Source organism: Cebus imitator, unplaced genomic scaffold, assembly GCF_001604975.1.
Source record: "Cebus imitator isolate Cc_AM_T3 unplaced genomic scaffold, Cebus_imitator-1.0 Scaffold14, whole genome shotgun sequence".
Lineage (NCBI taxonomy): Eukaryota > Metazoa > Chordata > Mammalia > Primates > Cebidae > Cebus > Cebus imitator.
The window spans coordinates 1,743,444-1,768,842 of record NW_016107329.1 but is presented as its reverse complement, the minus strand read 5'-3'; the positions used below and the strand labels follow the sequence as shown (position 1 = coordinate 1,768,842).

The following is a 25,399-nucleotide window of genomic DNA, read 5'->3' as shown; positions in this document are numbered from 1 at the left end:
GGAAACTGTTGTTATAATGCAAACCCACTACTTACTATTATTGCTTCTGTCATCAAGCATGTAAGAAACAGGAATGAATATGAGAGAATAAAATGAGATAAACACGTAAAAGCAAATCCACCTACATGTTTTATCTCAAAAAAATAATTGTGCAGCTGCACATAATAGCAAGTGTACAGGGACAAAGAAGAAGAGTCTATCTGCCATTCCCAGGCAAGGGAGCAGAGCAGGATGAAGGGCAGGGTGTGGTGCAGGGCAGGATCTCAGATCCCGCAAAAGATCACACCATCCTGGTTAATTGTAAACTCTGTCTCACATGATTGAGCTCTCCCAGGAGAATTCTAATAGGAAGTAGACAACTACTGGTCTCACCAAGGTACTTAATTCTGCCGTAAGGCTCAGTTAGGTCATCAGCTTACTCCAGTCTCTGCCATCTTTGTTATGTCATTCTTTAACTTCAGCCAAGGCTTGAAGAGGCAAAGCATATTTTGCTCTATGCATATGTGGTAGATGGAATAATGCTCCTATTCCCTACAAGATGCTCACTATCTAATCCCTGGAACCTGTGAATGTGTTAGATTACATGGCAATAAGGAATTAGGACTGCAGATTGAATAAAGGTTGCTAATCAGATGATCAGCAAGGTAGGTTTGATCACAAAAACATTCCTGGAGAAATTTTGGCCTCAGAGGAAAGAGAGCCATCTTAGGAAATAGCACTCACTCAAACCCACAGATACATCAAAACCTTGCCTTATTCTGAGCCAGGGAGGAGGAGTGAAGCCTGACTCACTGGGCCTCTCTTCACCCACAGTAACCTGGGACCTAGTGGAAAATTGAGTGTGATGGATGAAGGATCTAAGAGGAGATGCAGTAGAAGGTGTGCATGTCCAAGTGCCCAGAAGAACAGGAGCAGGAAGAGATAGAACCAGGGCATTGCACACAACCATGCAGGTTTGCCAGACTGCCTATGCAGGCAATCTGGCAGAAAAAGTCCCCAGCAGACTTTCAACAAGAAAACTTTGATGCATCAGTGCAACCTTTCTACATTTGTAATAAATCCTGCAAGCAGTAGAAATGAAAAAGAACAAGTTATTTACAGCAAACTATGAACCAGCACTATAGAAAAAAGGGTAATTTTTGTTATAAAATTGTGACTGTCATACAGATATAAAAATGAACATATTAAATATTTATGAATGAAGAAAGTGGTGAGGTGTTACCACCAATTCAAAGGAGAAACCAAAAGAGACAAATTAATAGATTAGGAATATGAAAATAAATTTACAAATGGAAGCAAATCTGTTCTCTTCCGGTCAGGAAAGGGAAGTCAATTGAAATGTCTCCACTGGACAGAATTTGTCTACAGGCAAGAGTCGGGGTTTTGTTGTTTTGGAGGTTTTTTTTTCTATCAGTTATCGACATCCTACAGTGTTATAAAATAGCTCCCATGGAATGTGCTTTAGGCAATGCATAGTTTTTCACTGAAGGTTAAATTTTCCTGAGAGTGCTTTGACTGGTATTTGTCCTCAGTGACTTACCAAGAGCATGCTTGTAGATGATCCTCGAATTTAAAATCAAGAAGCCAATATCCAGACCATCTGCTGATAGTGGTAAGGATACCGCGGAGGTTTGAGGACCTCAGTGATGGCATCCAAAGTTCCTTGCTTGTACATCTGAGGGGTCAGCTTGCTGCTGTATCACTTTTCTGAAGATCTGCCCCTTAATATATAATCCCACAGCCTACTTATGCAAAGTTCCTTATTTCTCAGTTCATTGACCCTCTCCCACCTGCAAAGCAGTCTATAGACCTTGAGGATGTCTCAGCCTGGAATCCAGTCCTGACACCACCCAAACACTGAGCCCAGGTATAGAGGATTCCCAAATACTGAGATAAAATATGAAAAATCCCACCCTCTGCTTTTTTGTCTATAACACCTTGTGCTGGATCTATGTGGCATTTCCAGGGACAAAACCCAAGTCACCCCAGTCTTACTGAGGTTACAAATGTTGGCAGGATTCTATTTAAACCAGTCTGGTCACAGCATAACAGTGACTGGAACAGCTTACAGACTGGAGAAGCTGGAGAGCCTCCAGCAGGACATAGGGAATTCATTCCAAAGCAGAAAGCAAGGTGCGTGGCCCGGGAGAAGAATTAAAACAGTGACTTCCACATGAGGCTTATGAGAAGGCATATATTTTAAAACTCCAGGGAACTCCCACAACCTCAGATAAGAACAATCTGCCAATATGTTGTTTCAAAGGCAGAGGATTAAAAAAGAACTGCTAAGTCTACATTGAGAGGGAAATGTTGCCTCTAGATGCCAAAAGTAATTGCAACACAATATGGGATAAACATTAGGAAGCTCCCAGAAGCAATTTTACATATGCAAGGTGGTCATTTCAAATCACGTAGATGGAATGGCAACAAAACACGGCGGCAAGAAACGCGAATATAAAGTATCTAGACCAAGAGATTTTAGTATTTTCAGATGTTGATGATTACACATGATTTTTCCAAAGCGGCTTTATTTATGTTAAAATTGTCTTTCAGCTGAAGTCAAACAAAATAAAGACAAAAGTAATATATTTTATGAAACCTTACAACAAAGACATAGCTACTTGTCTTCCAGGTTGGAATCTGAATGCCCTATTTGTTAATGGAAAATCCATTATGGCATTTGGGGATAATGCATTTTGTTAAAACAAATGAGAACTCTTCCCATCTCACTGACATCACTCTCTCATGGTTAGTCTAGAAATTTTACAAATATTAATAGAGGCACATCGAAAGCTGACATGTCATTAAGTCATAAAGACAAGGAAGACAAAGAAATATTTGTCACCACTGTGTGTCAGCCACAGACTAAGTGTTCTCTCTTATCTTACTGAGTCAACCACACTTTCAGATACTATCCTAGGAGCAAACAGAGAAAGATGAAAAAAGGAAACTCAGAACTAACTCTAAATAATTATACTTGCACCAAATAAGAAAGCCATAGAGTTTAGAGCCAAACCTGATTGTCCGAGACACTCACTGGCTTAGTTAATGGGTGGAATCCAATTGGATCATTTTGTAGAATGTTTTTAAAGTGATACTATCCTATGATTAAATGAAGAATATATTCTAAAACATTTGTTACTGTATTTGTTCAAAAACATTTTTCAGCACCTGCTTTTTACTAGACATTGTTCTAAGTTCTAGGAACACATCGGCAAACTAAAAGGAAAAAAAAAAGAAAAAAGTTAAGTCCTAAATTTATGCCTCGCATGAGAAAGCATTTTGCTCATTTTTTTTATTAAGGTTTTTTAAACCTCCCTAAGGAAAGAAATTAGAGCTAGCAATATTACGATTAAATTAGAAAACAGTATCACCACACTTAGGAATACTGTTGTTTCAGCAAAATAGAACATTTCATATATGACTTTAGTGTGTGCATGTGCATGTGTGCGTGTGCGTGAGAGAGAGAGAGAGAGACAGACAGACAGACAGACAGACAGGTGCAGTGCCGGTGCTACATTATAATGGGACAGGCAAGAGGGTGGTGGGAGTCCTAGGGGATGCATTCCAGCCCCAAATCCACCACTTAGCAGTCCTAGGCAAATCATTTCAGCTTTCTAGAGCCTAGTTTCCTCCAGCTGCAAAATGAGACACTAATACCTCCCCCACAGGATGGGTGAGGGAACTAAATGAGTTCACATAAAGAAAGCACTTGGCATTGTACGATATCCTTGTAAGTTTAATCAAAACTGTCAGGATATAAACAAGGACATGAGTTACTGCTACTGTCCAGTTTTGTCACCTTTTGAAAAGTCAGTATTTGTGCAATACTGTTAATGTTTATTACTGATGTTACACAGGAATAAAGTCCAGTTAACTCTACAGGCCATGCTGGAGGATGGAATCAGAGCTGTATGATACACACCCATGAAAGAAAAAGAAGATAACTGCATGCTTCACATCTCTAACATCTAATGCTTGTAATGACCATGTTTGACCTACATTCTTGCTGTGTTTCACGGAACAGGAAGTGGAGCAGAGTGATTACTATAGCTAAAGTCACACAGCTCTTCAGCATGTAAATGTGACTCCCAATCCTTGTCTTTCTGACACTGATGCTTACATGCTTCCAGCAATGCCATGCTTCTTTCCTGTATAGCTAATAGTTTTGTAGTATCCTGGTTTTGTAGTATCCTCCTACACTCACATTTGAAAATGAATATTCTGAAACTTCCCAATGCCCCAATCTAAAAGTTTTAAGCTACTCCATGAAAATTGTTTGTTTGCAATAATCCTTTCCTGCCTAGGAGTCCTAAATCCTTACTCCATTTGGGGCATATATAATACCATCTCTGGGACTGTCAGAAGTTCAGGATAAGTAGTGCTATCTATCTTTGTTCCCTAAACAATTTTGACCTACTGTGTCTGTGTGACTCATCTGTAATTGTCTGAGACCAGTCTGTGGGTGAATAAATGAACAAATCAATGGATGAATTGCATGTGATTAGCTTAGAAATTATTGATCAGCAACGATTCCAGATACCCCCATTCCTGATGTCTGCTCTTGCTGCTCCCAGTCCCCACAGGGGGGGTCATCATCTGCACTTTGCACCAGCAGAGCTTACTACTTAAAATACAGGAAGAAAATAGTGATGACCGTATGCACTTTCAAATACATTATTGTTTCAATGACTTTAACGTAATGTAAATATATGCAAGCGCATATTTTGTACACCAAATGGTAATTCGGAAAAAGTTAAAATACTGAGAATCACATGATTTGCTTTGAGAGCCATCATATCAACTTTCAGATGTGGTCATTTAAAAAGCAACCCACATACTTCAGTTTGTAGGAATGAGATTCACTCTGTCTACCTAGAGAAAGACACAAACATAATGAGCCTCACCTGGAGGTTCCCTCCAATGGACTTAACCATGTGACTACCAGTCATACACAAGTCTTAAAGATCCTGCAGATTTTGTTATTTTACCCATTCTGTTTATAATCAGTTTCAGTTTTTAATTTGATTTTGAAGTTGTAGTTAATCAAAAGATGTTTTACTCTTAGTACTACATTTTCATTTCCTTCCAGCCAACACTGCAATAACTGAAGTTTCAGCAACTTATTCCTCATTAAATGCCCATTAGAAACACCTTCTCCTCTGTGTGTTTTGGATGATCGCTTGTATTTCGGATTGCCTTTTTAGAGTACTTACACTTTTTCGCTGATAATCATACTTTGTTTCCTTTTCATATGAAAGTTGAATTTTTATTTTTCTTATTTTGTTTTCCTTGTCAACATTCCAGATTGGGTTTTATGTAAATGCTTCTTGGAAAATATATAAATATTACATCAATATCCAAAAGAGGGAAAAATTTATTTCAATAAAATAGTACTAATACATATAACATTCCAATTTCCTTTTACTAGGCCTCTAGGTATGCTAGGGGAAAAAAAATCCAGCTACAGAGTTGGCATAATCTCTATTAGCTTAAAATATTAATAACTAATTTAGCCCAAAGGTCAACTTTTTAATAGAAAATACTTGGTCGTGCTTAATAAAATATTTAAAGAGTGAAAAATACCCGAAATAAAAAATTTTTAAAGAATTTGTGATAACTTTAAAGTAATCAGCATGCTCTTCTCCTTGGGGGCCAATATTCAGAAAAAGCAGTTCATTTTATTTTATCGACAATATAGTGATATTTGGCAAGTTGGGTATTTTTCCCCTATTTAAATTTTTTAAAATTTAGTGTTGGACACCTGCCAGACTGGCAGCACTGGAAATCCAAATTACTGCATGGAATTGGCTCTCCATCAAACTGTGTTCCTCAGGTTGGGATATAGGTTTTTGTGCAAGATTATTATTATTTTTTTTTTTGCGCGCCCCCTACCGTAATTACTTTCCTCCTACAGCACAGCCATTAATGAATCAGACACCGCTAGAGAGGAGACCGACCCACTTCATCCCTGGTGAGAAATAACACTGATTTCTTAGTTTGTGGGAGAAGAATTTGAACTGAGAAAGAAAAAAAAGAGTCCTTCTCTCTTTAGGCACGATAATGGATCATGTATTCCTGGTTGTTAATATCATTTAATAGGCTGTCTGCACAGTTTCTAACCCCATTTGAGCAAATCACAGGAAATGCCTGAGCCTCATTGAAGATCCTGCTTATTCCCCTACAGAAAGACTGCAATGGTTTAAAGGGCCCTTGAGCTGCAAATACAACTCGCAGCTACTACGTTTGCATCACTTCTAACACACGCTGCCCAGGTGATCAACGATTCTTCCAGGGACAAGAAACTTTATATCCCCTAAGTGAGCTCACTGGAGAGATAAATATTCTTTTTATTGAGTCGAAATGCCTCTTCTTCCTAACTCAGACCCTAAACGGCGCTGTAGTCACCGGAGCCAGTTTCATCCCTTAGGCCCAGTCCGGTTCCTGGGAAACTCTTATGCTAGATTTTAGACCATCTTCCTCTTTCTAGTCAAATCGAAGTTGATACAAAAATAATCATTCTCATACATTATTGTCACTTCTGTCTCTAGGCCTGTCTCCAAGTGACCCCAGACTAAATGACCGTATTTCGTATTGTGAAAGGGATGATACTGAATGACAAAATCCCGGATTTTGTAAGAAAATTAGAAATTCTCAGTTTACAATTTTAAATATATAAAACGCCCAAAATAACGTTGCTCTAAAAAGTGTTGATCATAACAAAACACAATAAAATTCTCAATCTGAACAGAACAGCCCCTTGTTCTAAGACCCAAATAAGCAATATCACATAGAAACCACCTCACACGATTTTGTTTTTCTTCTAGACATATGGTCAAACCAAAACAAGCATATATATTAGCCAAATAGAAATTAATAGGAACCACTGCAAATGGGCTTCTGTTTTTACTCAGGAGAGTTCACAGAAGGGTGGGGTGAGTAACCAATGAAGGGCTAATTTTCTGATGTCTCAACTGTTAACATTTATACTCTTTATAAAAAGTGTCATAGTCAGTCAACTACTGAAAAACGATATGCATGACAGTTGCACATTTTTGTCCTGTAATACATGTTGTTGGTGATTAAAAAATTTAGAGGAGTGACAAACGTTAATGAATTCTGCATGCCATAAATAGTGAATTACCCTTCCTAGAACAAATGCTGAAGAGAAAAGTGACAGAACATGAGATTAGAATGGCATATTTAGAGATTGTGTATAGTAGTCTATCTCCGTCTACCGATTCAGGCACTAACTTAAATGAGTTGTTTAAATGCAGACATGCCTAGGTGTCTTCCAGCCTCTGAAATTCACATTGCCTGCTACATAGAAACTTATTGCAAATCCCATTTCTCTATGCCAGAGAATAGCTGACACGCTTGGAAAATAAAGCAAAAGTTGGTAGGGAGGTAATCTGAGTGGAAGAAGTAATTTCCACGGCTTTCCCAGGTAAAAGCACTCCGTCTCTATTTTACTCCACCTGAAGGTAGCTGCAAATGTGTATGTGACTTGTTGTCATGGGACAGCAGAACTCCTGTTCCACCAGCCAGTGCTCCAAGGGAGCATTCAGGCTTTCCAACCGTGGTGTCAAGATAAACTTCTGCATTTGAGAGATCACACATTTTTTTTTTTTTCTTTTATTACTATACTTTAAGTTCTGGGATAAATGTGCAGAACATGCAGGTTTGTTACATAAGTATACACATGCCATGGTGGTTTCCTGCACGCGTCAACTAGACATCTACATTAGGTATTTCTCCTAACGTTATCCTTCCCTAGGCCCCCATCCCTGACAGGCCCCAGCGTGTCATGTTCCCCTCCCTGTGTCCATGTGTTCTCATTGTTCGACTCCCACTTATGAGTGAGAACATGCGGCGTTTGGTTTTCTATTCTTGTGTTAGTTTGCTGGGAATGGTTTCCAGCTTCATCCATGTCCCTGCAAAGGACATGAACTCATCCTTTTTTACGGCTGCCTAGTATTCCATGGTGTATATGTGGCACATTTTCTTTATCCAGTCTATCACTGATGGGCATTTGGGTTGGTTCCAAGTCTTTGCCACATGAAAAGTGCCACAATAAACATACGTGTACACGTGTCTTTATAATAGAATGATTTCTAATCCTTTGGATATATACCCAGTAATGGGATTGCTGGGTCAAATGGAAGTTCTATTTCTAGGTCCTTGAGGAATCGCCACAGTGTCTTCCAGAAAGACCGTGTGCTTTCACCGCTGGTCCGCACACTCCTACATTTTACAGTAGCACAGTTCTGTATGAACTGACGTACAGCAGTGCAGCAGCGCTTCTTTTTCTAATAAAGCATGTCAAGTTCGTTTAGCTGAAAATTACATTTGTGGCTAAATGTAACCATTTAATTTTCTTGAGTTTATAAAATCTTTTGATCTGGTTGCTTCAAAAACGCTGAGCAAGACAAATATAAAACATTTTCCTGGATTCAATAGTTCCCCCGTTTCTAACATTATAGGCAGGATAAGTTGATGTCAGGGTAACTATGTTTAATATGTTGTATAAAATGATGTATGTGGGAGATTTTTAAATGGAAATATAATAATTTTTCAGGCAGTTTTTTTTGTGTGTATTTAAAACTTCACTCATTTTAAGGCTGTTTGGTTTAAATGTGGAAAGTCCTCTCTAAAGAGAGACGAAGAGAAATGGTTTTTAAATGCTACATACATTTACTTTAATAACATTTCCTTTTTTCTCAATAATCTAATTCAGACTCGGTGACAAAAATACGTACAAATGAATTCCCATCTACTGAAGACCTCTGTGAGAAAGCCACTTCATTTGCCCTCTCATTTATATGAGCAGTATTTTAACTAAAATAAACAGAACAGTTCTTGTGTCTCTTCCCAATACCCATATATCTTTTATTTCTAACTGGCAAGAAAGAAGTATCATAAATTTAAGTCACAGAGAAAAACAGGTCTGCTGGTGGCTAATGAGAAAGATTTTCATATGACCCTGGTACAGATGACTTCCTATGAGCTGGTCAAAGTCTTGCCTGGAAAAAAGATAATAAAACAAAACAAATGCCTAGAAATAAAATCAAAGCGAACAGGACAAAAGTAGAACACTGAGTTTCCACAAAAGTCCAAGAAACCTCCACATGCATATAAACCACTCCTTTGCTTCATCTGAAGGTTGTCTGCTTGCTCTTAGAAGCGAAGAAGTCAGAGCTATTTACCATTACTCCAATAAGCCAAGCTTTTTTTTCCACCTAAATTGGATCATCTAAGTTTCCATCCAAATGAAACAAGCACACTAAAAGAATTTGCTTCTGAAAGGAAGTTGAGTTTAATATTCCATTTTAGTGACTATGTAAATCATACAGTGTCTTATAAACAAAGCAATTTTATTCCCAAGAAAGAGATTATAAAATATAACACTGTCTTTTGGGAAGCCACTTACCTGATTCAGACAACTTTAGCAGTCTTTACATCACTGAACCTTGTATGTCTTCCTCCAAGTCCCTCAGTTTATGTTTAAACAGCCATCTGTTTTTCCAGTAACCAAGTAAACATAACCTGTTCATATGGAAGCTATTGACTTATGTAGCTAATAAATATTACACGAATGAAGGAACAGTGGTAAGGTTATGACAAACAGCTTTCTGTTCTCTTTAAGATGTGTATGATATAACAAAATGATTGCTCATACCATAATTTATGCACACAATTGAGGATTTTCCAAACATTTTTACTATATTTATACCAAATGCATCATGTGGCATATAGATTTGACTATATAGGCAACTTCCCCTATAAAAAGTGGAATAAGGGAAAAAACACTCCAACAAAATTATGAACTTACAAAAGAGAAAACAAACACAGAAATGCATTTGAAGTGGTAGTCTTCAAGAAATAAAGTGTCCTGTATGAAAGTCCAGGTTGGATTTAGAAATTTGTTCTGGAAGAACTATATAATGATGTCAGATTGCCTGAACCATAACCAAAAGTTCACAGCTAGGATCAGTTATGAGAAATTGATTCTCTCACTTGCATTGGACAACGTGTGTCTGTGAGCTCATTATCAATGACATAAGTAGCATGGTATACATCTCTAACACAGACTAAAAGCAGCTCCTTAGGGCCTCTTGAACGACTGTGTGTGTATGTGAACAAGCAAAGTAAAGTGTCTTACAAGATACCAAGCATTAACAGGCGATGGTTTTGAGGGGGAGTTGTTTTGGAGGGTCATAAGTAGGGGTTAGGCATCACAACTGAGTTCTAGTCATGTTTATTGAAGTGCCGACAAGATACTTCTGCCAAAGTGTCACATCCCATTCTCTTGGCCTTTCCCAAATTCATTTCTCTCTCTCCCAGAGAGATTCACTGAGCAGTTAAATATCATGCGTAATAGCCCTCTGACATAAGAAAGATTATATTTAATAGATTTGAATATCCTTTTTTCCTATCACGCTTAGCATTTCACAATTCAGGAACTTAATTGGTTTGCAAAGGTACAGAAAAAGAAAATGATTTCTGGATTTCATCTGTAGTACTTTCTTGCCCCCTACTGGCAAATGTGAACCTGGCATACTAAGAATTCTAATGTTAAAGTGTTTTCCAATTGATCTTTCCTATAAGCCAGTTCACAAACCCATACATACTTCAAACAAAAATAAAATGTAGTAGGCGTAGAAGTTTAATACCATCAACTACGCATTTTATTAAAAAGTAATGAACTTAAGAAATCCAATTTATTTTTAAAAAGTACCCTCAGGAGTACAAAAGTCAATTTTCCAATTGCATAGTAAAAGTAAATCTACCATATGATGGTGAAAACTGGTACAACTCTTTGTAAATAGAGCTTAAGGGGAGCTTACCATTCAACTGGATTTGCAAAGATTATAAAGCAACTATGTTTTCTGCTTTTTAAATACTATTCATGACTTCATGGGCACCAAAAAACTCCATTAGAAAGGGTATTTCAATATTATTTTTGAAGGCACACATGCAGTTTTTCTTGAGAAATATTTTTAACACAGAGAACCTGGGGTCCCTGGGTCACTTTCTGATCATTTCTTCTGCAGCAGTGAGTTATGAACGTTCTCTCTCACTGAGATAACCATCACTATTTCTTGGATATTTTAGCTTTTGTGGTTCAAGACCTCTAAATTCTTTTATGCAAATACAGCTAATCATGAATTGCAACCCATGGAATGATTAATGTTCTTTGACAACATTCTTTTGTCATCCAGTTCCAGTGACTGTGAGGTCGACAGCCAGAATGACCAGCCCTCGAACAGATAAGAGGCCACTCTTTGCGGGGCACACTGCTGGGATGCGCCTCTGGCCTCTTTCAGCCTCTGACACCCAGGAGGTAACTCCTGCTGGACTGAGAGAGCCTCTGAAAGAAGCTCTGTGGGGAACTTCTCCATCATAAGCCACATGGAACTTTTTACTTAGTGACCCGAATCTCTCAAAGGACAGGTCACTACCACGGTAAGGCAGGAGCGCCTCACAAAGGCAGGCAGGCACACCCAATGAAGGAAAAAAGCCTCCTCTTTCTGGAGGAAAATCTCTCCTCCAACACTGAATGTCTTCAAAGGCCAGTTCTTGGACAAGAGCCAGATACCAAGACAAACGCTGCTCACGAAAGGCACTGAGAGGATGTGACTATCAGCAGACCTTTTCTGTTCTTCCTAGTCCTTGACTTCAGTCTATGGAGGGTTCTGTGTCTCCTCGGGGTGAAAATTACCTGGATTCCTTTCATGCTAAGTGCTACTCCTCAGTTCCAATTCTTTTCATGCAAAGAGAGCTAGCCAGGTGAAACAGAGGGGCATTATTATCTTTGATGATGGTCTTTGAAACCCATATTACAAACATCTCTACTCTAGTGTGTTAGGCCATTCTCAAGTAGCTATAAAATACCTGGGACTCAGTAATTTATAAAGAAAAGAGGCTTAATGGGTTCATGCATGGTGCTGACATCTGCTCAGCTCCTGGGGAGGCCTCAGGAAACTTTCAACCAAAGTGGAAGGTGAAGGGGAAGCAGACATCACACACGGCTGGGACAGGAGCAGGAGAGGGCAGGGACATGCTGCACACTTTTAAGCAACCAGATCTCATAAGGACTCACTATCAGGAGAAGAGCACCAAGTGGATGGCAGTATTATGAGAAATCCACCCCATGATCCAATCACCTCCCACCAGGCCCCACTTCTAACAATCGGGATTAGAATACGATTCAACATGAGATTTGATGGGGACACAGATCCAGACCATATCATGACAAATATCCTTTCCGGTGGGTATACTTTAAAATGGCAGCTTTCTGGGGGTCAGGGAGAGGTTAGAAACCCAGAGTGTTAGCATCTTAGAATGCTTAAGGGTTTTGAACCTTTTAGGATGAAGACATTCACTTCAGTATAGGTACCAAAAATGCTTCCACAGAAAAAATTAACTGCTGTATAAACAGCAGATGCCAAATCTCCTCTTTATGTAATCAGTCTAGAATGAGCATCTTCCAATGTTTAGCAAACAAAAATGTATTACCAAGCTCTGGTGAATAATTCTACCCCTTCCTTTATAGTAGTAAGGGTTAGAAACTGGGGACACTAAGAAGGGAATGACTGAAGTTGAACTGAAACATGAAAACACTTAGTTCAGGGATGATCCTGCCCTATGACCTGCTCAGAGAAGTACTGTTCAGTGGTACACCAATTTTGAAAGCATCGGGAGATGACCATTCGTCTCACAAATGTATCCCCCAGCCTCACTCCACCCCACTGGGAGTTAACTGCCAGGCAACTTTTGAAGATAAAAGTCAGTAATGCAAGGTCATTGGAGTGTCCCCAATCTTTTTCCTCCTGATTTGTCTGCCTGAATATTGAGTGTCTCCTCAAAATTCACTGGTTCTATCGTAAGGAAAAGAAAACTAGCATGTTATGATGGTCATGAAATCAAGTCATGTACATACCCATGACTCTGGTTGAAATATATTAATAGATTTGGAATTAGTTTTACAATGTCTCTATGTAGGTAAAGTGATTTCATTATCTGAAATTAGAGGGAAAGTATAATTCACTCTATCCTAGGCCTATTTTCTAAAATTTAAGATACAGAACTATTAAGTATTCAAACAAGAATTTTCTTAGATCTGAATCTGTTTCCTGAGAAAAAAAATTTATCCTACTTTCAAATATAGGGAGGTAGAATCTACATGTTAAAAAAAAAAGCCTTTGCTAATCTTTGTAAGTACCTATCTAGAGAGCTATCCACATCCCCACTGTCTAAATACATAGGACAGTGAGATTGCCTGAAACAGAGCCACGGCCATTCACAGCCAGGCGTCAGTGGACAGGGGGCATTCCTGGGCAACACCTCTTCATTGCTTTGGGATTCCTGATTCAGAACACACAGAGGCTGCAAGAAACCTTTGAGGAGAGGGGCCTCAGTGTCATCGCCTCGACTGTATGCATTGTCTTTGCAATGAGCAACACAGAAACCTTCTCATTACCTCCAAAGATTTTAATCTCAAATCTTCTGCTCTTTGACTCCTGTGGAAGCTCGACTGAAGTGGCTGCTTTTTCAAGAGCATGTGGTCTTTAGCCCTACAGTAGTCCACCTTACAAGCCAAGTTCTGATTCTCAAAAAAAGTCACAATCGGAAATTAAATAATCAAACTTCATCGAACTCTCCCTTTGTGGTTTTACAGATAAGCCCCTCACAGTTGCTCCATACAACAGTTAGGCGAGAGCACACAAGTAGGTAGAAAAGGAACAAATTTAGATGACCTCAAACTTTTATGTTGTAGCTGATATGTGAGGCCTTTTCCACAATCCCTGGACCTCTGCCCTCTGTCCATTCTGTACTGTCTCAGTGTACCCTCTAGTACATAAAATTAGAAGAAACAGGTAATTAGAACAAAAACCTGTTTATTCACTTACTAACTTTTGATTTCATCTTAAAGAAAAGTACTCTCTCATGTTTTTTTGATGATTCCGTCCTCTTTGGGAGAAACAGTGTTGTAGTTAGGCCATTACTTTAAAAAAAAAGTCTCTGTGGCTTACTTCAAAAATAAAATATGAATAACTAAAATGAATTTTGATTTCTTTTGACTGCACAAATTATTCTGAAAGCTAACAGCTCTGCACATTTTTAAAATAGATTCAATCATTTAAGCTCAATCACAAATTTTCTACCCCATAATAATTTCTAATCATTTCACAGTGCACACACACCGCATCTAAATGCCTTCTTCGACATGTCAAAATAAAATTCATATCTATTACCACACCTCTGAACCATCAAATCGTTCAAAATGAAGATCATAAAATGAAGATACATGGAAATGATATGTAATGCCACAATAGAATGTATTCTGCAGGGCTGAGCTTGCCAAACTCCAACATCACACTTTTAACTCAACAGTATTTTGCCTTTGAAATAATTTTTCACTTTCTAAATACATTGTAATATTTACAACTTAAACCAAACTGTGCTTGAAAGACAACAGCCATACTAGTACCGAAGATATCACTTTTGGGGATTATCTAGACAGTTAACATTGTCAATATCATTATTAGTTTCCCTCATCCCATTGATAAGGACATTGTAAAAATTCATGCAGCAGCTTAGATTATAGAAAAAAAATCATTTATCTTCCACCAGCAAAAATAACTCATTACTGAACAACTTAAAAACTTTAAGACTTGAAGACAGAATCATTTATGTACACTTCCCTTCTTCCAAGAAATAAAAACCATAAAATGACTCCTGTCACATTTCTCCTATTCATAACCCCAACCTTGTAAACACAAGAACACACAAAACTCCCAAGACCACCCTAATATACACAACACACACACCTACGTTTACACACACCTAGACTCACTCATGTGCACACATGCAGGTCAGAAAAACCCAGACAGTTGAATCAGAATGCTGATGTCATAGGATGGTCTTGCAATTCAATTTATTCTGGACCCCATCTTAAGAGAACAGAAACACACCTCCTGATACCTACACACACCTGTGAATGGCATGCTGACAGCAAAAGGCCTCATGACCCAAATCACCTGGAGGCATAAAGCAAGTATGTGGGAGGTGTGCTTGACCCATTTTGATCATTGCTGGTTCTAAGTCAGCAATTGCTCCGTTTGGTATTGGAACAGACTCTCCTACCAGAGGATAAAGTTTGCCTGGAGAGAACAATCTCATTCCAAATTTATCTCATCCCCATTTTCTTCCTTTAATTTGGGCTACCCCTTTCCAAATACCTCCTCCCGTTCTTCCTTTGACTAAACACATGCTGAAGGATGCTGAAGACTAAAGCGGTTTTTCCACTGAAGTCTTCCATCAGGTTTTGGAGAACAACACACAAGCAGAGCAGGTGTTCCATCCCTGGCATTGCTAACTCATTCCCATGGACTACTGGGGGAGGATAAGACCTCACCGGGTGGGTCTTTAGGGGGAACCGAGAACAAATACTTTCTTATTCTCTCCCTCTTCTGTTCCCCACTAGACTACTATCTAATTAATCCTCTCTCTTCCCTTTGCATGAGACATCCACCTCCCCGCCATGATAGAAGCACCCCCTTTCTAGTCTTCAGGTATGTGTCCTACAAACTCAGCCACCTCAGCGTGTCAGTAGGAGCACAGAAGCTGTTCGCTGGCCTGGCCAACTTGGAGTGGTTCTACCAAAGGAGGTGCCGTGAGTGCCTTTCTTTACCAGAACAAGCCTTGTTTAACTGTTTGTAGCTTAGTCGTTTTTCAAAGTTAGAATTTTTTTCCAACCAGTCATTTCAAAATGCCTTTGAATTTCTGCACATTTCTGTTCACTTGTATTTCGAGTTAATATGCTTCTCAAAGCCTCCAACTTGAGCACCATGATGGAATCCTTTTACATCAATAGAGTATGATTTCAGGAATCATTTGCATTACTGGTTAATGAAATATCGTTTTCTATTTAATAATTAAAATAATCTAATTTTCATCTAGAATCTCTTCCCCCTTTAAGCTATTCCAAAATCCCCAACCCCAAACCCAAATCCCCCCAACCCCAAACCCAAATCCCCCCATCCCAAACCCAAATTCCCCCATCCCAAACCCAAATCCCAAATCCCCCCATCCCCATTTCCAATTCCATATCCCAGAAAAGAAGATAGGGCTCCCACCGTGCTGCTGGTTCCTCTTCAAAATCATTAGGCAGCCTCCATTCTGACATCAGCAGTAAGAGAAGGAGGAGAATTTGAGGCGTTGATGGAGTCACAGAAACAGAAAATTACAAAATCTACTTAAATAATGTTTTTTCATTCTGAGCAAATTTCAGTGTCTTCATTTCTAATCAGGGAAGCCACTTTTTGGGTGAATTGGTTAAGTGGATAAGCAAAAACAGTATCAACCAAACATTCAACCTTACGGAATTACAGTCAGAAGGTATGCCTACTGGCCCAATCCCCTGAAATAATGTTTCCAAAATTGTAAACTTCATAGCTTATCACACTATCATTTACCTTTCCAGAAGACATTTTAGCAAATAACTTCCTCTCAAATCAAACTATTTAGAAGTATGAGTTGAGCTTGCCTTTCAGCATCTTCAACCTATCGAAATTCCCTGCAGTTTTGTTCAGCTCTTTCATAGTCCTGTGAGGTGCTGAGCCCATTGCATTCGCAGAAAACTTCTGTCCATAAGCAGTATTAATAGTTAACATTCTAGCACATATATTTGCAAGAATGGGTATTCATTCTTACTTTCATCCACTTACAATATTTCTTATACATTTTCTCTTGTCAAAGCACTATATTAGGAGCTAGGTAGATACAAAACCAGGCAAAATATAGTCTTAACTTTAATGATATTTTGGTTATACATAAAACAGATCTACAACAAAACACTAGGAGAAGTATAAATAAAATGATTTGGTGTTCAAAGGAGGTAGGATTAACTTCATCCTAGCTGTTAAAATGAAGGATGGCTTTAAAAAGAAGGTGGCATTTGAACTAGAGACAAATAGGTAGGATTTGATCATTTGGATGTGGTAGAGTTACAGTTGAAAGGAGAATATCATGGCAGAGGGAAGAGGACCACAAAGGTAAGAAAGTGAAAGGTATGGGAGTAGAGACCAGTACTTCCTTCAGCTTGCCTGCAGCCATGGTTCACAAAGAGAAGTGATGGGAAACACACTAGTTAGGGCATGTTGAAACTAGATCGGGGAAAGCCTGGCATGCCAGCTGAGAAACTGTTCTTTAAGGGGAATGAAAAAAAAAAAAAAGTCACTAAAGGATATGGAGCATGTGAATAAACAATTAATGGTTGCATCAAGAAGATTGCCAGCTCCAAGTAGTAGAGGGGAACAAGTTAGAAGACTATTAGACTACTGCAATAGACTACACAGGGATTAAAGGAAAAAGGCCAGGGTATGACAGCTGCCTCAGAGGCAGAGATACAGGACTTAGCAAATGGATGTGAGGGAGAAGCAAAGGAGAAGAAATCACAGAGCCTTGAGTAACTGGGAGAATCACGACAACCTTCAGAAGCAACACAAGGAAGGAAACAGAAGATATGTTTATGTCCATACCTGCACATTTGTCTAGTGTTTCTGCAAATTTTAGGTATAACTGCAACCCAGCAAAGTGTGCCAAGTTATCCACAGGGACTTACGTTGAGTAAATATTACTCAAACTAATTCTAAAGCAATATTTATCCTATTAAGACCTCGACATAGTCTCTGTCTAATCTGTTTTAACTGCTCCTTATTTTTTACTTCGCAACAGCCAGCCTTTCCAACTGATGATCAGCTTACCACCACTCCTATTTTGCCATGGCTCATGCCCACCTTCACAGCCGTCAACTAACTTCGATGCTCTTACGTGATGGGCTTCTCGATTCAGCCATACCAACCTCTCACCAAGACTTTCCTGGCAGAATCACCAACTAGACATAGGAGGGAAAGACCTGCCCGACTCTTTGCCCTGGAAAACTGGGCCCAGGTAGAATCTGAGGTGCTAAAATGATGGCCAAATGAAGATGGTTGTAGTTAGTTGGAAAATGCAATGCTGCAAGATTGGAATTGAGAATACAGAAAAGTTGAGAGCTTTCATGACAATTGTCCTCAGTTGCCACCACACTAAGTGTAACAGTAAAATGAGTAAACCCATCTAGCAAGACAGCTGGGTGTAAGAGGAAGAAACCCTGAGAACCAGAGAATAGGGAAGCTTGAGCATGGGGTCTCTCAAACACACTATGGACACAGGTTTGTGTAACGAGGAGAATGAGTGGAAGGAGAGGCTATTTTGCAACACAGATCCTGAAGTGTGCCCCTTGGCAGCTCATGGATTCTGAAAAGCAGTGGTGGTCTTCTCTGGCTACAAGGAGCAGAGACCACAGGTGATCCACTCAAGCCACAAGCAGCAGGCTGGTCCTTCAGAGTGGAGCCCTGGGAGGCTTGGCGGAGCCGAAGTGGAATGAACAAAGGTTAAATTCTCTTTCACTTATTTCTAAGTGACAGGTTTTAATTAAAGATAATTCACATTTCAATTGAACCTATCAGTTTCTGCTGCTGACAGACTTGGAGACTGAAGAGAAGAAATGTGCAGCAAGAAGACCTGCATGTGGATAGAGAGAAATGGTGGGGAGATGCACTTGCGTGTACTCACCAAACTTAAGAGGTGCGGGAAAGACACCGAAGGGTGGGTACCATGGATGAATGTGGTCTTACTGTACCTAGGGATTTCACTGTTTTCTTTCTCCCTTAAAAATTCACTAAATACTTGTCTTTTGGGGGGAAAAAAAAAAAGACATGTATCCCAATGTCACTTTACTAGTTTCAAATATTACAGAAAGGTATTATTTCATGATACTAAAACTAGGACAGATGCAAGTGTTCCTATTATGTAATTCAAACACTGACACTGAGAGAATGAGGTACGGACCAGGTCATGTGGAATGGAGGGTCCGGGGTGAAAAGAGAAACTCCAGTTCCTCCAGGCAAGACCCCCACCTGGCTCTAAGTGAAAGAGAATCTGACAATATCAGTGGCTTTTGCAATTCAAGCCATTCCCCCTTTGTTTGCCAAAGCTAAAAAAATTAAAGATATAAAAAAAATTATTCTTGCTAAAATTCTATTTCTGGGGTCACAGCTGCAGGAGCAAGATTAACATATGCTAAAGCTAGAAGTACTGAAGGTTGATTGTGCACATTTTTTCAAATGCAGCTTAATCGCCCAAGAATGCAGAATCAAATTTCAGATGTATTTAAAGCGTGAAAAATATTTATGTAATTATTGTCTCTCCCGATAAATATTAAAATCCCGAACCCACTCTACTTAAGGTCCCTGAATCTGTGTTGAATCCTATCTCCACACTAGGCTCTCAGCGCTCAGCAAAATTCTATCTACCCACACAGGTCCCACTCAAATTCCACATCTTCCATGAAGCCTCCTCCTCATGCCCTAACAGGAATTAACTCTCACCTCTGTGAAACCCCACAGCACTTTGTCTCCCTAATGTGGCACTTATGTGCTATGAATGGTAGTTACCCGGACACGCACACATCTTATTTCCCCTGTTTTCCCATTGCATTGTACAATCCCCAAGGGAAGGAACCATAACTTACACATCAGCATATCTCCTCTAACAGCCTAGTGAAATACATCCTGCTTAGGAGGTGTTAAGTATATTTTTTAAATGAATGATGACTGCATGAAAATTCTCCTGGGTATGCAGGCTTTCCTTTTAAAGTTTTGTCTTGGAATATGGAAAGCAAGATTCTGCCGGTTGCACCTAGCCTGCGGCGGCTACTTCACTACTAAATCACAAATGAATACCATCTGCTGTTTCTCTGCTAGGTCCCCCTGGAGATTCCCTTTAGGTTAATTGGCTACTCTCTGTTCTAGCCTTGACTTTCTCTCAGTGCTCACTCCTGGGAAAACCTCCTTTGGGCCAAGGTACTAGGATACTGGTTTCTAAGTTACATGTTCAATACCATATGTTTTTCCTCTTTAAGTTCCTAATTATTACTTTCTTTTTGGTTATCTTCATTTCCTCCCTCCTGAAATGTTCCTTTTCCAGGTCTCTCCTGAAACTATCTCCTTCGAGTCATCTACAGAACATAAGGCGAGCAGATGGTGCTGCGATTGCACTGGTAATTACCCCCTGAGAAAAACAGCCTTCTTCCCAAAGCAGGTAATTTGGACTAAAATAGAACTTTTGCCAGAATAACCCAGGTAAGTAGGGTGCTGAGCTTTTTACATATATAATCATATTTTATGCAATAGAAACCATCACCGTTAGTTTTTGACACAACCAGGCTGTTTCTTGCTCCCTACAATGAAGGAGGCCAACTTTAAAGGCTAAAATTAACTTGCTTCTATTCTAAACTCCAACTCCAACCATGCTTTTTGAGGCACCTGATCACAGCAGAGGAATCTGGGGATCTACTGACACAATCATGGGCACTACTCAGGTCCAGTTTTTAAGCCTCATGACTTATTTTTTTAATGTTTATTTTAAAGGAAATTCCTGAAGTGCAGTTGCCATCAGTAGGTAATTTTTTTGACTTTTTGGCAAAGTCAATATTATACTCTAATCCAGGCTTAGGACACAATGGGGGAAAAAAAACAAAAATACCTCTTTGCTAGAAGGGAAACATTTTACCTGCACTTTCATTGGTCTCTTATTGTAGCTGCAAGCCATGATCTACTGAAATACTTCTCTGACAGCAAGAGTAACTAGCGAGCTTTCAGTCCAAGAACAGGGTGCTCTATGTCATTGGGCAAAAATGGCAAAAGGTCGTCCAAATGAACTTCTCATGACAGGAAGAGAAGCAGTGAGAAATGATAATTGCCCTTTCCAACCCAGACCAGGTCCAATTACCATCAATTCTTCTTAGTGTTGTTTCTCTTTTTTATCTTGTGTAAGAGTTTGATAACCCAAAGGCTGCAATTGCATCGTAAGGCTAATTAAAAAGGAGGCTAGGATTTTAATGTGTATTCCCAACACAAAAGCAAGGTATTCACTACACTTGGTTAAAATTTCATTTAAAAGAGGTTTCAAAAATTAACTATATGTATCTGCTTTTTTCTTCTCTTCTAGTAATGCAAAGCAGAACAGGAAAAAAAATACAGATGAAAAAGCTAATTCTAAACATGTCAGCCTCATCAATGTTATGGATAGGTGACAACCAATTTTATAATAAAGAACCTGTGTTTTCCAATTCAGTGTTTCGGTTCTTAACTTACAAAGCTGTTTTGTAATGTTTGGTCATCTCCTCCTCCACTTTTTCTGACATTACAAATTCTTTAGACTACTTTCTGCATCAACCTTCTAAACACCTATCAACTCCATAATGAATTTGCTGGGGAAAATTAAAAGTGGAAAAAGTGAGATGTTTTCTTTTTTATTATTCAACCTTAGGAAATCTCTGAAGGAATGACTTTGCTGTTTAAAAGTTGCTCACCTGTATTCATGTGAGAGAAAATGCATGTCACCATGCAGCATTAAGCAGCATCAGAACTTCACAAGTATTAGCATTTCAAGTAAGTCACAATTCTCTAAGGCTGGTGACTAGAAAAGTAACTTCTAGTCACTCTTAAGGGTAAACTTAAACCAAATAATCGTGGTTAATATCAGGCTAGCTGATTTGTGTAGTCATGAAAATATCAGAGTTCCTCGCCTAAAGGAAATAATTGATTAAAAGTATTATAGCTAATATCCAATAATTGATTAATATCCATTATGGACTCTGCCAATGTAAATAGCTCTCTTTTGAACCCAAATATAAGTAATAACTGCTTTTAGCATTTAATTTGTACCTCAAAACGTTAGGCCTCATGAGGCCACAAACTGCATCTCCTGTTAAAGATAATGTGACGTTATGGATCTAGAACCAGAAATGTCATTTGACCCAGCAATCCCATTACTGGATATACACCCAAAGGATTATTAATCATTCTGCTATGAAGACACAGTCACACATGTTTATTGCAGCACTATTTACAATAGAAGAGACTTGGAATCAACCCAAATGCCCATCAATGATAGACTGGATAAAGAAAATGTGTCACATATACACCATGGAATACTATGCAGCCATAAAAAGAATGAGTTCATATCCTTTGCAGGGACATGAATGAAGCTTGAAACCATCATTCTCAGCAAACTAACACAGAAACAAAATCAAACACTGCAGGTTCTCACTCATAAGTGGGAGTTGAACAAGGAGAACACATGGACAGAGGGAGGGGAACATCGCGCAGCCAGGCCTGTCAGGGGTAGGGGGAAAGGGGAGGGAGAGCATTAGGACAAATACCTAATGCATGTGGGGCTTCAAACCTAGATGACAAGTTGATAGGTGCAGCAAGCCACCATGGCACATGTGTACCTATGTAACAAGCCTGCACATTTTGCACTGGTATCCCAGGACTTAAATTTTTACAAAATTTAAATCAGGTTAAAACAGATTTTAGATAGGCTGTGTCAACAAGGGAACAGTCTCTGCATTGGCACCTTGCGCGCAGCCTCTAAAACCTAGGCCTTGAAAGTTAGCATTTTGTTTAATGAGTGTCCAGAAGTTCCACTGTGAATAGTAAATTACCTAAAAATGAGTTTGTGTCTTATATGAATTGTCCTTTCCGAAGCTATGGACTGAGGCATGCCTCCTCATATGCCTCAGAACAAGTATAACATTTGGTATTTGTCAAAATCTGACTCTTCACCAGCAGGTGGCCACAATTGGAATACCCAAGAGCAGTGGTTCTCAAAGTGGGGTTTGAGAACACCTGAGAACGTGTTACCAAAAGCACGCTATCAGACTCTGCCCAGCCCTGCCAAATCAGAAGCTTTGGGGGTGGGGACCAGCCGTTTGTGTTCAACAAGCCCCAGGTGCTCCTGATGCTTTGTCAGGTTTGAGATCCTCTGCCCTGGAAGGAGATTTCTCAAAATGTGGCATGAGGACCATCGACCGTTGATGACACAGGTGCTAATCCCTGGAATCCACCCTGACCTATTGAATTACACTATCTAGAAATACGCATTTTTCATAAGCTTCCTAGGACACTGTGTTCATCCTAAAGTTTGAGAACTACCCAGGCAAATTTAAGCCAATAGAGGATTCTCCTACTGAAACGCAAGGGAAGATATGAATCCAACCAATGAACCTGCTGACAATGTTTCACATTTGAAGACATCAGCCTACATTTCTTCAAGCTCTAGTTCAGCGAGTGAGTCCTTATGCCTTGGTTACTATGAGAACTAAGTATGCTCTCTCACTGTCACTTTTTAGAAGGCTTTAGTCAATAAAGACATTTTCTAAAGCTGAAGTCAAATATCTTCATGTCCCCAGATCATTATGTAATTAACGTTAGGCTGCAAATAACCCAAGGACTAGGGATTTTTTGTAAATCAGGTGTTTTTTAAATGTGGTCTAGAAATGCTGCTGGTGACAGTACAGACATTCCCACACGGCCCATCAGGAGGCCACATCGTCCATCAGTAGTGAAATTAAAGACTCCTCTCCATCAAAACACAGCCAGAATTGGTTTAAAATATACCTGCCAAAAATAACAAAATAATTTCATGTATGGGAAGGGGTAGCAGATGTTGACATGGAGAAGGGAGGAAAAGAAAAAACCAAAGTTGAAAATGGAAAAGAGCTAGGTTAAAACACGGAAGCCAGGCTCCATTTTAACCTTAATAAAAGTCAATCACCTCCCTCTTTATCTTGCTGAGTGCAAATAAAAATATCTGCAAGAACATTAACATTCCTGTAACAGCAATTAGAATAAGGCTAGCAGCCCCAAAATCCCAACCTCTTCCTCTGAGGTCTCTGAAAATCAAAGTCCACAGAAACAAAACACTACGTAAGTTTAAGTCTGGACAGCGTAGCCGGTGGAGATGTCAGATTTTCCCAGCATCCTCATACATCACACAGCCTTTATCAAGGTAGCACTTGTATTTTGCCAAATTAATCCTTTTTAGCCTTATCATTGTAAATAGATGTCTCTTCTTTCCAACATTATGAACAACAAGAAGCAGATTAATCTTTTAGATATTGTAGGAAGCTGCTTTCTCACAAAGGCAATGTGCTATTTTGGACAAAGCAAGACATGTGCAGTAAGAGGGCCTGGGTTCCAATATCTGTTCTCCTATTGAATTGCTACATTAAGTGGGGGAAGTCGGTAAAACCAATCTAAGTTTCAATTTTCCCACATAAACAGGATCCCCCAGAGAGTGGTATATCAGATAATACCCACAAAAATTCTTTATGTGCAATGGGTTTTCACATATTACTCTAGACTCTTAAGTTTCCTAACATTAGGGGTTGTGCCTTTTCCATTCTCTCAGATGCATATATAAGTTAATAGATTAATGAGATGTTTTCTATCTTGTCATGGGAACTAGAATTAGCATCAGGGGAGTGCTATGCTAACAAAGCAGATCCAGGCCAGGCATTTGTCTCAGGCTCCAGAGTCAAACTAAGAACGGTGACTTTCTGAAATGGAGCTACCAGATAGCATCCACCTATGTTGGAGGGTGAGTGAGGCGGTCCAAGGGCAGATGCTAAATCTGTCATCCAGCCCAAGATGCTAGTGCAAGACCTGAAAAGCAAGGTCATATCTAAATATCTAAGAGTGAGAAAGCTCAGGAATGGAATGGGAGGGAAAAACACATTAAGGAAGCCAAAAGCATGACAAAGAGCAGGATGGGGACCCCCCAGAGTCTTGGTAATACTAGGTGGTGGGCAGATTCAACATGAGTTAAAGTTCTAGAGCTTTACAAACACACTATGTTAACACCTAAATAAAAACTAACCTTCAAGCTAATAGAAACTAACCTTCAAGCTATCTGCTTGAAGGTTAGTTTTTATTTAGGTGTTAACATAGCATGTTTCAACGAACATAGAGGGGTTTTAAGCCAGACAGACCCAAGTTCAAATCCCATCCTACATCATGCTAGCTGTATGATGTTGCCTATGTTACCTCACACTCCAATTTTCCCATCTCCCTCAATGTGCTTTTGTGGAAATTCAATAAAATCAGGAGTCATGAAGGGCCTGAAACAATGTCTGGCTCCTGAAAATTGCTCAGCAAATGTCAGCTTCCTTCTCCTGCTATAATGTCTAGCCTTTTCTCTTGGCGACATTCCTTTTCTTATTAACGATTTGTTATCTCTTATATTAAGTGTTTATTAAAGAAAAAGGTGTGACACGGTAAAAGCCTCATAAAACTGCATACCTCAACCACACCTAGGCTTTCTGTTGAAACTGCTCTCTATAACCAAATGTGAATAAGTAATTAAGGACTGTAATTTCCACCCTACCTAGACAATGTGTAAACAAATGCTAATCTTGACTTTTGTGAACCACTTAAGTAACAATCAGAATGTCAAAAAGTCCCCTGGCCCTCAGAGAGTCCGGAGCCCCTCACCCTCATCT

General features: G+C 39.3%; 1 long non-coding RNA gene across 1 annotated transcript in view; it reads right to left on the bottom strand.

The window, feature by feature from the left end:
• The window catches only part of LOC108284693, an 82,644-nt gene extending 73,127 nt beyond the window's left edge, over positions 1 to 9,517 (bottom strand). Inside the window, exon 1 of the long non-coding RNA XR_001817308.2 lies at positions 9,431 to 9,517. This is a non-coding gene — a long non-coding RNA (uncharacterized LOC108284693). The remainder of the gene's footprint in view (positions 1 to 9,430) is intronic.
• Positions 9,518 to 25,399: the final 15,882 nt, after the last annotated feature.